The 17,408-nt window shown below is 32.5% G+C and overlaps 1 long non-coding RNA gene and 1 pseudogene across 1 annotated transcript; one reads left to right on the forward strand and one right to left on the reverse strand.

Annotated features, from left to right (window-relative positions):
• Positions 1-159: 159 nt before the first annotated feature.
• LOC128172893 (uncharacterized) lies at positions 160-15,530 on the reverse strand. The gene is made up of 4 exons (XR_008242386.1): positions 15,406-15,530; positions 14,948-15,062; positions 6,164-6,357; positions 160-614 (listed from the first exon to the last, which is right to left on the reverse strand). It is a non-coding gene; the product is annotated as an uncharacterized LOC128172893 (long non-coding RNA).
• Positions 9,121-13,787, forward strand: LOC128172799 (uncharacterized; annotated as a pseudogene).
• Positions 15,531-17,408: the final 1,878 nt, after the last annotated feature.

A 17,408-nucleotide genomic window follows, 5' to 3' on the forward strand; every position in this document is an offset into this window, starting at 1 on the left:
TCCACTCCACTCTCTATCTCTACTCACACATTTCAGTCTCTCCACTCACACCCCACTCTCTTCCCACTCACACACTCTACGCTCTCCCCACTCATCTACTTCACTCTCTCCCAACTCACACACCCTTACCCACTGGGAGAAATGTTTAGTAGTGAGTGAGTGAGAGGGGAGAATTGGCAAAAGAATGAATGAGAGTTCGATGTAAGAGAGTGGGGAAAAGAGTGGGGCGAATGAGTGAGTGACAGAGGGAGAGTGCTAGACTAATTACTCTCTCACTCCACTCTTCCCAACACTCACTCTCCCCCTGCTCTCCCCTTCACTTCCTCTCTCAAAGATAACAAAAACACAGAACTTTATTAATTAATATATAACGTCAAACATGTAAATATGGAAGTCCACAAAAACTATTATCATTAGATAAAGAACAGTCTTTTGCGCCAAGCACGAATTATGTTCTAAGCTCCATTGTCAGTTGTTTTATATTTTCCAACCCAAGACGTCTCTTAATGAGTTCCTTTGAAGAGTTTCGTAATAAAATTCTTAATGGTAAACCCTTTGTGCTGGTTTTTCTTGATGCTTTACCACAGCTTCTGATGTCCGGTTCTCTTTGGTAGCTACAATTGTAATGGACATGATAAGTAATCAAATACGTACAATATTCCTTTGTTAAGAGCTAATTCATTGAGAAAATCAATTGTACCGACTTCTTTTACGAAACTTAGTTGACTGATATTCAAGCAACTTGTATTCAATATGACTCAAAGAAAAATCAGAATAGAATTTACCATTCACCTAGCTTTACAATTTTTGTTTATATTATGGATTGAAAAATAACAATAATAAGGTAGGAACCATGTTAAGCTCTTTGGTTTTACGTTCAAGTTTTCATTTACGACTCAAAAAGGACGTACTAAGTTTGGGGAAATTTGAAGATGGGGGAATAAGATGGTGCAAATGCCCATTCGGTTTAGTAGTGAAATACAATTTTGAATTTATTTTTCCCCAATTAAATCTATTCAAATATATTATAATACAACTTTGCAAAAGCAGAATTTCTAATTATAATCAGTTTTAATATATTTAACCAAAAAAAAAGAACAAAAATGTCGGAAATTTTGGTGGTATCGAACCCTTAACATAAAAACCCTAGATATATAAGGTTAGCTTATGCCAAGTACTCTAACCACTGGGCCATTTCAGACACAACAGTCGGCTTTTTAAATATTATCATAATGTGTGACTAAGGCCACGAACTACCGGACTTGTATTATTTTTTCAAAACGTTCAATTGTTGGGATACAAAATGATTTTTTTTAGTATAGTGGGTCATCTCTCCACGTTTTTGTTGATTGAAATCGGTTTGTTTTCCAATAGACCTTGAATAGACTATGAGAAAAATATGGAGCACAGACCCACTCTATAAAAGAAAATGCCTTGAAGTTCTAAAAAATGACAGTATTTGCAGGTTTTGATACGTATACGCCTGTTTGAGTTAACATATTCCAAGTATTGAACATACCTATAGGTTAAAAATCAATGACTTGTTAAATATATACATGTATTGTTTTAAATGATTAAAAAAAACCATCAGATTTATTGATACTTCAATTTTTCAGTAGCCTGTTCGACCGCGTATTGGCATTTTACACACCTTATCCACCCATCTTCTTTAACAGTTTTAATTTTAGAAATCATGATTTTACAAAATCTTAAGTGGTCAATATAGTCATATACAAGTATATACTCTTATCATTATTCTGTTTGTATTAATAAATAAATCCAAAAAACAGAAGTTGTCACAAAAACTCAATTCCAGAATTATGGGTAGGGGTGACTCTTATTGTAGAATATCACCATCATCATTTATTTATTATAGTGACATGTGTTACATCTTTTACAACTGAGTAGTATACAATTACATATATAAAACACCCGGCCCATTGGACCTATAAGTCACTGTAAACACTAAGTAATGATTTTTTATACATGTTTTTACTTTGTCTTAATTTAAATGCAGAATGTATAAAATTAGCAATTTTTCTTGGAAAATTGCAAATGAGAGTTTGAAATAGATTGTCTTGAGATAAATATGAATTATTCGAAAAATTAACACTTTGATAAAGTTCACTTCTGAGACTGTTATATAGACCACATTTTAGAAGAAAGTGGAATTCGTCCTCTATATCGTCCAAGATACAGAATTTACACGTGCGCTTAATGACAGGTTGCCCCCGAAATCGTCCGGTTTCTATACTCAGCGGTAATACCCCACACCGAAACTGTGCCATTGTTGGCCTAATATGTTTAGGAATATTCATTGAAATATGATTTTCGAGGCAAAAATTTTCCTTTAAAAGTTGGAATGTTCTTATTTTAGGAGTGGTATGGATATCTATTTGCCATCTGAGTTCCTGATCTGACTGCTGTTTGCCGATGAAATATGTTATGTTACATGGGTGCATATTTTCATAGGCTGTTAGTGAATCTGAATAGTGAATCATCTAAAATGGACTTTATGCGTCGACTCCAACTTCATCCACCACATAGTGATCGGTCCCACAGAAAAACCTTTTTGGTGATTCGGTCGTTGTCCATTGTCATAGAATACTTGTTGAATGCCACGAAAGTTGCAATGCACATGCTAATATTGAGAATTTTTTTAATGTGCCATCAGATTTTGTTCAAATTAAGAATCAAAAACTCCAAAATTTGAACAGTTGATTTTACAAAAAAATACAATGATGAAAATAATTTTAAAATTATTTCTGCTTTTGAAATTACTGAAAGAAAATTTCAAATGAATTCCATATAAAAATAGTTGATTATTTAAAAAATCCCTAAAGCAAGAAAATGGAAGGGATAATTTCTATCAAAATATGTTCCTTGCAAGGCAAGAAAGTGGCCACATAAAAAATGATTGTAGATGACATCTTAGTGTTGATGAGTTAAAAAACATTGACAAATAATTTGACAATGCAACATCTCGTTCCCCCTTGATGTACTTTAGATGAATCAAAATTATTTAAGTCGCGTAGTTATGCAGGAACTACCTTAAAGGGACTTGGACACGATTTGACTTAAAATTTTCAAATTTTATTTTTCCATTTTCAATGTTTATTCTGATAAATATAGAAGTTTTTAATGATATGTCACAATTTGAAAGTCAAATATCAAGTTATAAGCAAGATACAGAGTTCATAATTCCTTGTTTTGTAAACAAAACTCGAATATTGTCATTTTAACATATGTGTTGCATTGGTTTAAGTTTTAATCAAATGTTTTTTTTTGTTGATAATAGTATTCATGAAGATTTAATTTAAATTGTTTTTTACATGTCATTTTGTCTAAGAAATGGTAATTCTCTATATTTCATTTTTAGTAAACAACTATAAGACTCGGGCTTTGCTTACATAACAACCAATTCTTACCTCTGTATCTCGCTCTTAACTTGATTTTAACATTCAATATTTTGGTTAATCATTTAAAATGCATCAGTAAACCATTTTATACATAAAAAATAAAATGTTTGGTCTCAAATCATGTCCAAGTCCCTTTAAATGCTGGTTTATTCCACGAGAATCTACATGCATCATCAATACACTATGATCCGTAAAAGACATTACAACCCGGCACGTAGCCTCGTTTTGAAAGTTAGGGAGGAGAGACGTCTTCACAAGCCAAAAGAAAAAAAATCCGTTAATCTAATATAATACAATTTTAAATTTATTTTTTTCCATGTAAATTTTTTTTATAATTATGTAGTACAAGTATGCACAAGCACAATTTCTGATTAAATTCGGTTTGTATATTTTTTTTCACAAACTTTAAGAAAAGAATTACCTCGATGTTTGTTGGCTTTGCATCCCTCAAACTATAAAAAGTTAAGCCCTCCAACGTTTCCTTAGGTCTGGTGCTCTAACCACTGAACCATTTCTTCCACAATAAAGTGCGATATTTCAATACTATGTGTGATTTTGGCCACAAATTTACGGACTTGTATTATATAAGGAATCATTCTTTGAGTATTATGAGGTCAGTGATAATTTTGGTCGGGGCGTGATCAAATCCAATTAAGCCCGAAGGGTCTTGTGATAGATTTGATCACGCCCCGACCGAAATTATCACCTCATAATATTCAAAGAATGATTTCTCATTACTTATATTTATATAATTTAAAGCCATCGTACGATTTGATATTTAAATATAAATAAGCAAACCCCGCTGGCGCCTCAATTTGGCGTCATTTGTATTATGGGTTTTATAGTACAAAATCGATACGTAGTGTTATCACAGGCAAAGACACTGGAAATATATATATATATATATATATATATATATATATATATATATATATATATATATATATATATATATATATATATATATATATATATATTTATATATATATATATATATATATATATATATATATATATATATATATATATATATATATATATATATATATATATTAGTCCTTTTGGGATACAAAATAATATTTTGAGTGTATAGTGGATCATCATTCTAGGTTTTTTGTTATTGAATTTGGGTCGTTTTCCATTAGACCTTTATTAGACAATGTCAAAAATATGAAGCACAGATCCACTCTATAAAATAAAGGGCATTGGAGTTCTAAAAATTACACTATTTGGTGGTTTTGAAACGAATGTACATGTACATGTAGCTTAAATCAAAGTACTGAACATGTTTAAGGGTTACAAATCACGATTTTCAAAAGAATTATCAAATCATGAAAATTTTTGTCAGAAAAGGGACTTTGGTAAAAAAAAAGTTGATCTATTGGAACTTGCACTGCATTTCGACATTTAAGAAAGCCAGATATTTTTACTGAAAAATTAAACACAGTGTTCAAAAAAGGTTCAGACAAAGGACTATGTGCGGTATTATGCATTTTTCGCCCCCCAAAATCAAAGTTTTTCAAAGAGCTTTGAAAATAAGGTGGCAGATAGTTGAAATCATATTGAAAATACGTGTAAAAGGTTATCACAACTGTGACGTCATGAGGTAGAAATGAAGTCAAAAAATTGTATTATTTTGATAAATTGATGTTTTGTAACAAAGTAAGGGTGTTTTCCGATGGTTTTTCGATTGGGAAAAATTGAGCGCAGGCTTGCTCAAGTACCATTTTTGAATATGATGTGTATAATTATAGGGAAAAAAACCTACGTTAAAATCGTACTTGAGCAGACCTTCGCTCAATACTTCCGAATGCAAAATGTACAGAAAAAATGACAATAATTTGATTTTTTTTTTTTTTTGCAAAATTGCAGGAATTTGGTCATTTAGATGACGTCAAAGATAAACAGCGAATGAGTAATGATGACTAAAATCAAGATTATAAAGTGATAGGCATCCCAAGTACAATGATTTATGGATATTTGTCTTTTATACGACACTATTTAAAAAATGGTTACAATTTTGGGGCAGAAATGAAACCATTCCAAATATATTAGTCCTTTCCGCAAGAAAATGGCTTTCTTTTTTGTAAATTTTTTTCGCGTAAAATAGGAACACGTCAAGACCAAAACAAAATAAATAATAAAAATAATAATTAAGGATTAACGAATCATTCTTTGGGTATTATGATGTGATAATTTCGGTCGGGGCGTGGTCAAATCCAATAAAGCCCGATGGGCTTTATGATAGATTTTACCACGCTCCGACCGAAATTATCACCTCAGAGTATTCAAATAATGAGTCCTTATTACTTATATTTATATTAATATTATTTCCAATTTGTACACTTTAAAACAACATTGTTTTAAAACCACTATTTTTTATGTAGCATATTCTATGTATTACCACACAGCGTAGCCAATACTGTTTCTCGGATATGCTATTAGACACGCCCTTTTTGTGTCACTAATGTTTTATGAGGTTATTGGGTTTTAGGGTTCAAAATTGATTTGTAATGTTATCACATACAAAGACAGTTGAAAATGTAAATATTGAAAAATAAAGACAGTTGAAAATGTAAATATTGAAAAATAAAGGACCTTTGGAGTTATTGTAACTTCAGTTGTTCTTCACTGACCCACATGTATGTTCAAAATAATCGGTATTGGATAAGAAAGTGAATATATAGAATACATATTTATACAATCTTCGTATGTTATGATATTCTATAACTAAATACACTTACAAAGGACAATCATGCTGCAATACGCTGAAGCTTCTGCTGTTTGTGCTGCTTCTGCTGTTGCTACTACTACTACTACTGCTGCTGCTGTTAACGATGCTGCTGCTGCTGCTGCTGATGATGATGATGAATAAGTTGAAAGTGGTGGTTGTCTTCCTTTATTTAACATATTTATTTGCGGTAACAACATGGTGCCCCTGGAAAACAAATAATGAAGAACATTTCTTTCTCCAAACTTTTAAATATAGAAAATGTACACAGTGAAAAGCGTTTCTGAGTGGTTTACACCTTAATCTTACTTGATACCCTTTTTACAATTCACATAAAAAAGAATGTTTTAATTTCAGTATACATAAATATTTCTGAAACAGAATTTTAGCGGAAGAACTGTGTTGTACGTCTACTAATTGAGCAAAAAGATTAATTATTCATTCATTTACTTGTTTTTCATTTTTTTAATTATCTAATGTTTATTGGAAGTAGGAAAGTGTAGTGTTAAAAGAAGTTAACATTATTGTAATCTGTGCAATTGTAGCAAAATCGGCGATGAATCTCATGTAATTTTAGTATGTAAGCCATTATGTTACGGTATTCAATTTGTCTGCACCTCTTGGTGTGTTATAGGACCGAACAAGATGCCGTAAGGCCTTAACATAGCCCAGACACAAACTTGTCGAGGAATCTCATATATGCATTTAATTTTCTAAATATGCAGTCATTTTTTATTCTGTGTCAGTTGGTGTTTTTTAAACATTATATAAATTAAATCTAAATAACCGCTTTGACCACACCTTGCATTAAGAACCCCTACCCTATACACTATATGAGTGTTTTGGCCCCGCCTTATAGATTCAAATCCCGACGTATATACATTGGGAAAGATGAATTTACAATTTTGATAAACGGCTTTATTTTTTACGGGCCGCCAGAAGGCGGTCCGTTATTTGATACATACATTTAAATATTGTCATTGCGTTTCTGCGCGATAAGTTTCTTTTGATAGAATTAATATTATGCCTTTTTATGAACTAAAAGTAAATTTGCATGTAGAAATGTTTTATGCCTTTTAAAAAATAATACACATTTTTTTTGTTTTACTCGTAAATGTAAAGAAGGTCAAAGACTGTCATGTTATGCGCGTCTTTTTCGAGACTATAATCTATTCGGAAAATTTCAGAGTTTTTCATTTTCAAAACAATGTATCGATATAAGGGACATACTAAAGACCTGAATGACATGAACTTTTATATAAATGATATATTTTAATTTCTATCTGCTGTGTCAAATAAAATAGGGAAAAAATTGCCGGCATATTTTTTTATTCTAAAATTGTGCAGATTCTACCGGATGAGATGATTTTACATGTACCTTTAAATAACCCATTTCTATTTTATTATGTGGTCCCTTGAAATCATATAAACTAATGCATTATAAACTAGTTATAATTCAATACAATGCAACAAAAAAATTAAAATGGTTTGAAATAAATAATATCCAAGAGAATAATGATGAGTTGAACTTTGTATTAGAATAATGTACAAATCAACGTGTTCTCCATTACTTCATTCTATGGCAATTATCATGCATACAATTACCGTTAGAAATACGGTAGACGTTAGAAGTAATCCGGTAGACCGACCACGTCACGCCTCATAAATATGCATGCATTTCCGAGTTATTTATAAACGCTTTCCAAGTTATTTATAATCGCCTTCCGGTTTATTTATATACGTCTTCCGAACAGTAGTTTGTTATAAACGGAATAATTTAATTATGGTTGTAACGCGGCATTTGATTGGATAGAAAAATTTAGTTAAATTTGTATAACCTGGTTTGCACGTCACAAGACACGTCACAATGCACCAACGTACTAATTCACTTGACGTTACGTTTGAATTTTTAACAGATTTATATCATTTTTAAAAGTAAAACGGACTCAATTTGTACAGCAAATTCCAGAAAATTAAATTATAAGGAATGAACTCAATATCTACTTGCTAGCGCATCATGGAAAATATGCCAGCAGAGCAGTTGCTATTCATAACGCCATGTTCACTAAATAATCGTTGTTTATTACTTATATTTGCATTTACCACTCGCAAATACCCTGTATTAGCCTAGACCTTGACATTTAGCTACATTCAGACTGTAATGTATCTTTTTAATTCACATAGGTTTGTTAACAGAATCAATGATATGTTATAACAGTAATTCCTTTAAAATGTTATCAAAAACATGATTTAATATTACATGTAAATACGTCAATTTTAATGGAGTTGGAGAAAAACACATGATGTATCGTATAGTGGTTTAAATCTATAACGTCATGGAAAAGTATATATAACGTTACACCTTTATGACGTCATAGTATACTGGCAGAGCAATTGCGATTATAGAGAAATAATTGCAGCTCCTCCGTATGGGCTTACAGTGGGAAAGAACAATGGAAATGCAAATATTTCATTTTGTGACGAGTTCGTTATTTAATTTTAATAAACCCAGACCGATGGTTTCCCCGTCAGCTATAAATAGAATTCTTAAATGACTTACTTTACATAATGATATGTATGTACATGTATATTTGTTTTTATGCAACCAACATATTTGTTTTTATGCAATCAACAAAGTAAAACTCATTTCCCCCCAAAAGTTCAAGCTACAAATTAGCGCCGTGCAGAGAAAGGGGTGGGGTGGGGGGGGGTATATTATTGTTTGATTAAATAATAATATTCATTTATGAACAGGCAATAGTGGTCCGTGTTGTTTAAAAAAAACATGGATAGGCATGATAATAAATTGATTCTAAAATGGTATAAATCATTTAGTAATTAATCTTGTAATGTACATATATAACGTTAACCGTTTTAAATCCGAAAAAAAATCACCAACCTTACATTAATTAATTGTATTTGCGTAAACCGAAAGCCAGTATGGCACATTTTCCAATGTTTTACCATGTTTACCACTGTTTACAGGCATGATATATAGTATAAGAAAAAGAACAACTGGTTTGTGAGTAATTTTCAGAAAATTTCCTATGTCTATGAATTTTGACATCTTACAATTGTGTCATGAAGAGAGTTTGACGTAAAGACTGCGAAGGAATACAGGTAACGTTATATTGCTGCATCATATATAGTCAGGTAACTTTTAATTATCCCGGAAATCCCAAACAAATATTCCATATGAAAGCGAGTGGAATAATGACAGGAACTCCATTCGCCGTGTTATTGTTGGTTTATTTGTGCATGACATCAAAATAACTTTAATATTTTTTCAAGATATGCTTTTATTTACCATTAATATACTTGGCTTATCCAAACAGGTTGTCATAGCACCGTATCTGTCACATAGATTGTGTTATATAACATAGGTCAGTTTAACATATCTCAATGCCAGATCCCAATAGGAAAGTTCACATATATGTTGTGTCATTTTACAATACTCACATATATGTCACTATACAACAACATATAACAATTTACAACTTCTATATGAGGTCCCTTACACCTATAATATATATCGAACATAGGTCAGTCTAGTAGATTCCAAGGTCAGTCTGTCAGATCCCATTACAAAAGGTCACATATATGTCACCATATGACAACATATGACAATTTACAACTTCTATATGAGGTCTCTTACACCTATAATATATATTAGAACATAGGACAGTCTAGCAGATTCCAAGGTCAGTCTACCAGATCCCAATATGAACGATAACATATATGTCACTATATGACAATTTACAACTTCTATATGTGGTCTCTTACACCTGTTATATATATTACATGTAGAACATTGGTCAGTCTAACAGATTCCAAGGTCAGTCTGTCAGATGCCATTACAAAAGGTCACATATATGTCACTATATAACAACATTCAATTATTTACAACTTCTATAGGAGGTCTCTTACACCTATTATATATATATATTAGAACATTGGTCAGTCTAGCAGATTCCAAGGTCAGTCTGCCAGATCACATTACAAAAGGTCACATATATGTCACCATATAACAACATATGACAATGTACAACTTCTATATGAGGTCCCTTATACCTATAATATATATTAGAACATAGGTCAGTCTAGCAGATTCAAAGGTCAGTCTGCCTGATCCCAATATGAAAGGACACATATATGTTACTAATCAACAACATATAACAATTTACAACTTCTATATGAGGTCTCTTACACCTATAATATATATTAGAACATTGGTCAGTCTAGCAGATTCCAAGGTCAGTCTGCCAGATCCCATTACAAAAGGTCACATATATGTCACCATTTAACAACATATGACAATGTACAACTTCTATATGAGGTCCCTTACACCTATAATATATATTAGAACATAGGTCAGTCTAGCAGATTCCAATGTCAGTCTGCCAGATCCCATTACAAAAGGACACATATATGTCACTTTACAACAACATATGACAATTTACAACTTCTATATGAGGTCTCTTACACCTATTATATATATTACATGTAGAACATAGGTCAGTCTAGCAGATTCCAAGGTCAGTCTGTCAGATCCCATTACAAAAGGTCACATATATGTCACTATACAACTACATATAACAATTTATAATTTCTATATGAGGTCCCTTACACCTATAATATATATTAGAACATAGGTCAGTCTAGCAGATTCCAAGGTCAGTCTGCCAGATCCCAATATGAAAGGACACATATATGTCACTAATCAACAACATATACAATTTACAACTTCTATATGAGGTCTCTTACATCTATAATATATATTAGAACATTGGTCAGTCTAGCAGATTCCAAGGTCAGTCTGCCAGATCCCAATATGAAAGGACACATATATGTCACTATACAACAACATATAACAATTTACAATTTCTATATGAGGTCTCTTACACCTATAATATATATTAGAATTTAGGTCAGTCTAGCATATTCCAAGGTCAGTCTGTCAGATCCCATTACAAAAGGTCACATATATGTCACTATACAACAACATATACCAACTTACAACTTCTATATGAGGTCACTTACACCTATAATATATATTAGAACAAAGGTCAGTCTAACAGATTCCAAGGTCAGTCTGCCAGATTCCAATATGAAAGGTCACATATTCTGTCATTTTACAATACTGGTTACAATATTATAACAATTTACAATTTCTATATGAGGTCTCCATGCTTACAGTACCAACCAGACACAACCTTACTCTAAAGCAGACCCAAAAAGTTTACCCCAGGTCTGCTTGAGGTCTGCCATCTGCTCGGAGAGTGCTATGGCTTTACTCGGGTCAGCTCTTGTGGTCTGTCTTATGCACTATAATGTGATACAAGCACACCTTTTTTCTTGCAGCCTGTAACTAAAGGTGACCATTAAGGCCTGTGGGTCTCTTGTTTAAAGTTAATTTTGAAATGTTTGTCCCTAATGTATAAATGCATTAATCATGGTGATCATCCAGTTCCAAGAAAACGAAAACAATTACTTCAAGCTTCTAAAAAGAAGGGTTGCCAGGCCAAGATTGTAATGAAGGATGTTGTCTTCTTCCCTGATTATCAGGTAAAATCTTGTTATTAGTTTCATTTGGTTTTTTTAAACAATTAAAATCATTTTAAAAATACTGTAATGGATGAATTCAATTGATATATTTAAGCTGATTAATTATATTATTTGGTAATTTTTCTGTAGGTGAAGAAAACCACGGAAAAAATAAAAAGAAATGCAAGTGAACATCTGAGGGATGACCTTTCTGATGTACCTGATAATGTCAATAAACAGAGGCGGATTTATATTTTGCTTCCAAAGAGGGAGGATCATGGGTCAACACATCTTACTGGACATGTTAATATCAGATATTGTTATATAATTTAGTAAAGGAAAGTCTCTATCAAAGTTTCCATATATGTAGAGACACAGTCAACATTATCATAATTAAGTTCTCCCTTAAAATATATTTACATATGCAGTCATTTAATTTTTATTGTTATATGATTGGTGAATTCCTTGATCTCTGATTGTCTAATATTCAACATTCTAAAAAAAATTAAAATGTCATGATAACACCCAGTTTGATATGTCTAGTCTATTTGTCACTGAATCACATAATTAAACAATTATTGCTGTTTTTCGGTCAATATGATGATTTAGCTACCTGAGAAGTACAATATTCACCAATTAGCCAAGAAGTACAATATATTAACAGAGCTAGCCGAAGGCATGGTCAATATTGTACTTCTAGGTAGCTAAATCATCATATTAACCTCAAAAACAGCAATAATTGTATAGTATTGACAATGAAAAAAGTTTTTGTTATAATTGATTTTAATTCTGATAAGTAAATTAATATAATTGTTATGTATCAAATTTGTTACAATTTTCAGCTTGCCGGTTTCATGAATCCTTTATCCAAGGAAGTACGGGATAAACTAGGGGAACTTGTTGGACACGGGGTTACAAGTGTCTCAGAGATGCGTAGACATCTGCATGTGTATGTTGATACCCTGCTATTTAAAGACATGAAGCGTCCTGCATTGTCTGATGCTGCCTACTATCCAACAGATGAAACAATTAGGACACATATATATCTTGCCCAGTTGCGGTTAAGGTACAATGACTTGTTCAAAAATATAATTTTATCTAATTCTACTCTGTCAAAGTATATAACTACCTGGTAACTAGTTTGTATGATGAGAAATATTTGAGAATACACTAGGCAACTAAAATGATAACTTTAAATGTTATTTTTTAATGTAGATATTCAAGGATAGATCAAGAAAACCTTCTACATAAGGTAGCAGAATGGCAAGAGAATTATCCAAGGGACAATTTCGTCTTTATGCCTGCCTCTAACTCTGCACCGAGCGACAATGAAATTTTGAAGGATATAGACTGTGTGGAGCAGGATGATGATGATGAGGTATATCCTCAAATACAGGCAGCTGAGACAACAGAATTTTTCTTTTGTCACCAAAGTGAATTTCAACGTCATCTCTAGTACAGGTTTGATTTTATTTTAGAATTGAAGAATTTTTTGATTTATGATTCACATTTTGTTCAGATATTTAGAAGAAGTATACATGCAAAATTTATTTAAAATACTGATTAGCTTTAATATTGTAAATTTATAAAAGAGAAGTGATTTGATTCGATTTGTACCAAGTGTTCTTTTTTCTTTCTCTTTTTTTTTTTATCCCTATTTCAGAATGTAATTTATTACAGGTATGGAAATTCCCTTTGTTTGCTTGACGCAACGTACCGAACTACGAAATACGCATTGCCCCTCTTCTTTCTTGCTGTGAAGACCAATGTAGGGTATAGCGTAGTTGCGATATATATATAGAGCTACTTGAGATATATTGTCAATTGACAGTGATATAGTGCAATGTACATCTTAAGAACAAAAAAAGAAATCCTTGGTGTGTGTTTTCCCATGGACAATAAGAAGTAAGTAGAAGCATCTCGTAGCCAGTTACTAGTAGCTAGCTTATTTACTTCTCGTAGCCAGTTAGTAGTAGCCAGTTACTAGTAGCTAACTTTTATTTAATCTCGTAGCCAGTTACTAGTAGCTAGCTTTTTTTACTTCTCGTAGCCAGTTACTAGTAGCCAGTTACTAGTAGCTAACTTTACCTATCTTCTAACAATGCATATTCATGACTACAGGTATATCTAGTAATCCACTTTAATAGATTTTTATTCAGTCTGTTTTTAATTCTTATGAACTTATGAAGAATGTGATTTTGCCCTGCCATAGTATAACCATGGCATTATTTTGCAATGTATTTAGATCAAACTGCTCTCAGACTCGGGCAATATCTCTGTAACTTTTCTTTTACCAACGACTTGTTCGAAAAAAAAATAACGGAAGAAGCCAATAATTTTCTAATTAACATCAAAGGTCACAAATGCTTTGTTCAGATTCTGATAATGACAATTCCATACAGGAGAAAAATTGTTTCCTAAAATTACACATGCATGAAACTATACTCTGATCAGGAGGTGATGATAAATGACCATCACTGAGTCAAGCTATCGGAGGATGCAATGTTGCAGTTGCAGGCCAAAATTTGGGGCCAGGCCAATTTTCAGGCCAAAAGTGATCGAGGCCAGGCCAACTTTGAGGCCAGACCAGGCCAGGTTTTAGAGTATGCCGACTGCACGAAATGACGTAAGACTACCGGCCGTAGCATCAAGGGGGGGGGGGGGGGGGGTAGGGGAGTCCGCACATTTTTTCTCATAACAAACATATCTTTTATTCACAATTAGAAAATTTAATTCAGATGGAGTTGGTCCCCTAAGCTTTTAAAAGCAATTAAGAAATAGAGGTGAATTTAACGGTATTCATAAATATCATTGAAATTGAATTTATATTAAAAACCATTCAACGCTTTCTTTGTTGATTTATTTGGGCTCTAAAGATAGTGACATTTGCGAAAACAAAGAAATTGTAACCCCCTAACGTACATGTATATTTGAACCAACAAAAACATTTTCTTGATAGCTGTTGAAATAATTTTCAGGCACTTACAGTAGTCATCAGTTTTGAAAGTTGGGGGAAGAGGGTCACCAAACTTTCACGAATCTTTACAGGTAAACAACCAAAGCATACTTTTCCAATTATCAAAATCTTAATCCAGGATTGAAAAGAGGCAGTTCGTTCAAAATTCCTCGTTCTTGATATAGATGAATTTAATCAAGAAAATCAACGATCGCCCTTGCCCCAAGCGCCTTATACCCACCTGATATTACGAGTTTGATTAAAATATATAACTACTTTTATAGCAATGCAACTTACTATTGAAGATCCGAGAGTCGTATTGATGCTATATTCCCTCAGCGGACCATGTCAAAATATTTTCCTATAGCTTCGTTCCGTCATTATCATTTTCAACATGCGGGGATTTCTTCAACTGTAATATAAAAGGAAGCCAATGTAAATAAAAGATTTTTCACCGAGCGCACTCATAGTCACGATAGCTGCATGTGTGGATCTAGAAGAGGGTGTTAGGGGGGATCCGGACCCCCCCCCCCCCTCCCCCCTTAAAAAATGTTGAGCTCATGTGCTGTTGGAAATAAATTTAGATGTATTACTTTCAGATCTGTTCCATAAATTCTAGCATAAGTACAGGTATCTGTACTAATAGAAATCAGATATCAAAAGCGTTTGTTGGACTGTTTTAAAAGACAAAAACAAATCATCAAACGAGCCAATGATCGAGCATATACTTCATAAGTACTTGAATTTCTACGTACCTTTTGAAACCAATAAAATTTGAAATGAAGACAAATTTTCAAGCGGGAATCTGTTCTTTTAGACCGTGCATGATTTATTGACGTCCGCTGCTCTCGAAGACTGCTCAGGACAATGCGCGTGATCCTTGCTCTTGGTCACCTGGGCAGTGAGGTCGACCGTGCAGTGAGCGATCATCATGGACACACTTGTTGGGCAATCAACCACTGACCACGAAGACAATAGTTTTTGCACAGAACAGGTGTTACTTTTTTTTTAAAAATACCGGATCAAAATGTTTTTAAGATCATTCATTCATTGAACAAGCTGGAACCAATGTCCAAAATGGGATATATAATAACCTGTGTGGAATATCTGAAATGCTATAAAGTATTTGCAGTGCAATTTTTTTTTTATTTTACAAGAAAAAGTCAAATTAAGGTGGTATAAGACACCTCCATGTTGTGACGCACTATTTATTGAGAAAAAAAAAATAAAATTAGATAATTTTATAAAAAAAAAAAGTTTCTTACCCAAAATCGATAGCATAGCGCAGTGGGTTAGCAGGTTCACTAGGAATCTGTATGTCATAACTTCGAATCCCACTTTGTGTTTTAGAATATTTACGTTTCCAAATTTTTTTTAAACGCATTTTTGGTTAAATATTGTAAAATTTGAATTTTTTTAATCCAGTGAAAGTATTTTAATTGTAATGTACTTTAATCAACATTAATATCGACAGATGCCCCATACCAAATTTGAATTATATGAAATGTGCAACAACTTTTAGTAAAAAAGATTTTTTTGTAAAACCCCAATTTAGCAGGGACTGATCCCTCAATATATCCAACTCTTCTTGGGGATCAATCTGACAAGTTATACGATTTAAGAAAAATTACTTACCAAAAGATGCATTTGATATTAATGTCTGGGGATTTATTTCAAAAATGACAAAATCAAAATTTTTTGCACATATTTATTATTTTATTTGGGATATTATATCCCCAACAGGGTATAACATCATAATTAGGAGATAGGTCCCGACATGTTGAAGTCGTACTGTATACGCTGTGAAAATGTTTGAATTAATATCATCTGCTTAACTAATGTACATGTAATATATGAAAAGAAATACATGTATCAAGTGACGGCTGGTTTTCGTTTTCGATTGATAGTTTCAAAACAATTTTACAAATCGATCGAAGAACTGCATGACATGAGCTGAATGTTTAGGATTTTTTTCTGTACAATTCTATGTTGAACTCGCTCCCCTCCCATTGGCAAGGAGTCATTCATTAATAGGAATTCAATCTAAGAAGTTTTTGATCTCAACGAAATACTGTACATAGACATAAATTTAAGATTATGCGTGATCTTGAAATTAAAAATTACGCAATTTTTAAAAAAAATATTTGCTGACCAAAATGAAAATACATCGAAGTTTGCAATGCTTAAATTGAATTTGACAGCTTGGCATTGTTTTTCTACAACACAAAAAATATATAACAAAAAGATAAAATTAAACATTTAATTGATAATTCCCAATAAGCAATAACTTTTTAATTCATTTAAATAAATTATCAGCATCAAGTACAATGAGACGTAAATGACACTGCATTTGGGTTGAGTGTCTGCATATATAGAAATCCGAGGAATCGTCGGCCTAAAGAAGGCTTCTTGTCTTTCGATGGACTAAAAATGTAAAGAAAAAAATTGATAAAACTCAATCTCGAGAGGAACAGTTTTCTAGGAATAAAACAATTGTCCTCATCATCTTCCAAACCAAATCTTTTTACAAATACCAACTCAAAAAAAATATTTGACAGTTCTTTTAAACTTATCCGAGTGTTCGTTTGATCTTTCAAATTATTCAAAGGATATTCATCTCTCTCTCTCTCTCTCTCTCTCTCTCTCTCTCTCTCTCTCTCTCTCTCTCTCTCTCTCTCTCTCTCTCTCTCTCTCTCTCTCTCCAGTTTTGATACAAATTATAGAGCACCTTTCGATCGGCATGAACAGCCTTCATTAA

The sequence above is a fragment of the Crassostrea angulata genome, chromosome 1, assembly GCF_025612915.1.
Source record: "Crassostrea angulata isolate pt1a10 chromosome 1, ASM2561291v2, whole genome shotgun sequence".
NCBI classification, from domain to species: domain Eukaryota; kingdom Metazoa; phylum Mollusca; class Bivalvia; order Ostreida; family Ostreidae; genus Magallana; species Magallana angulata.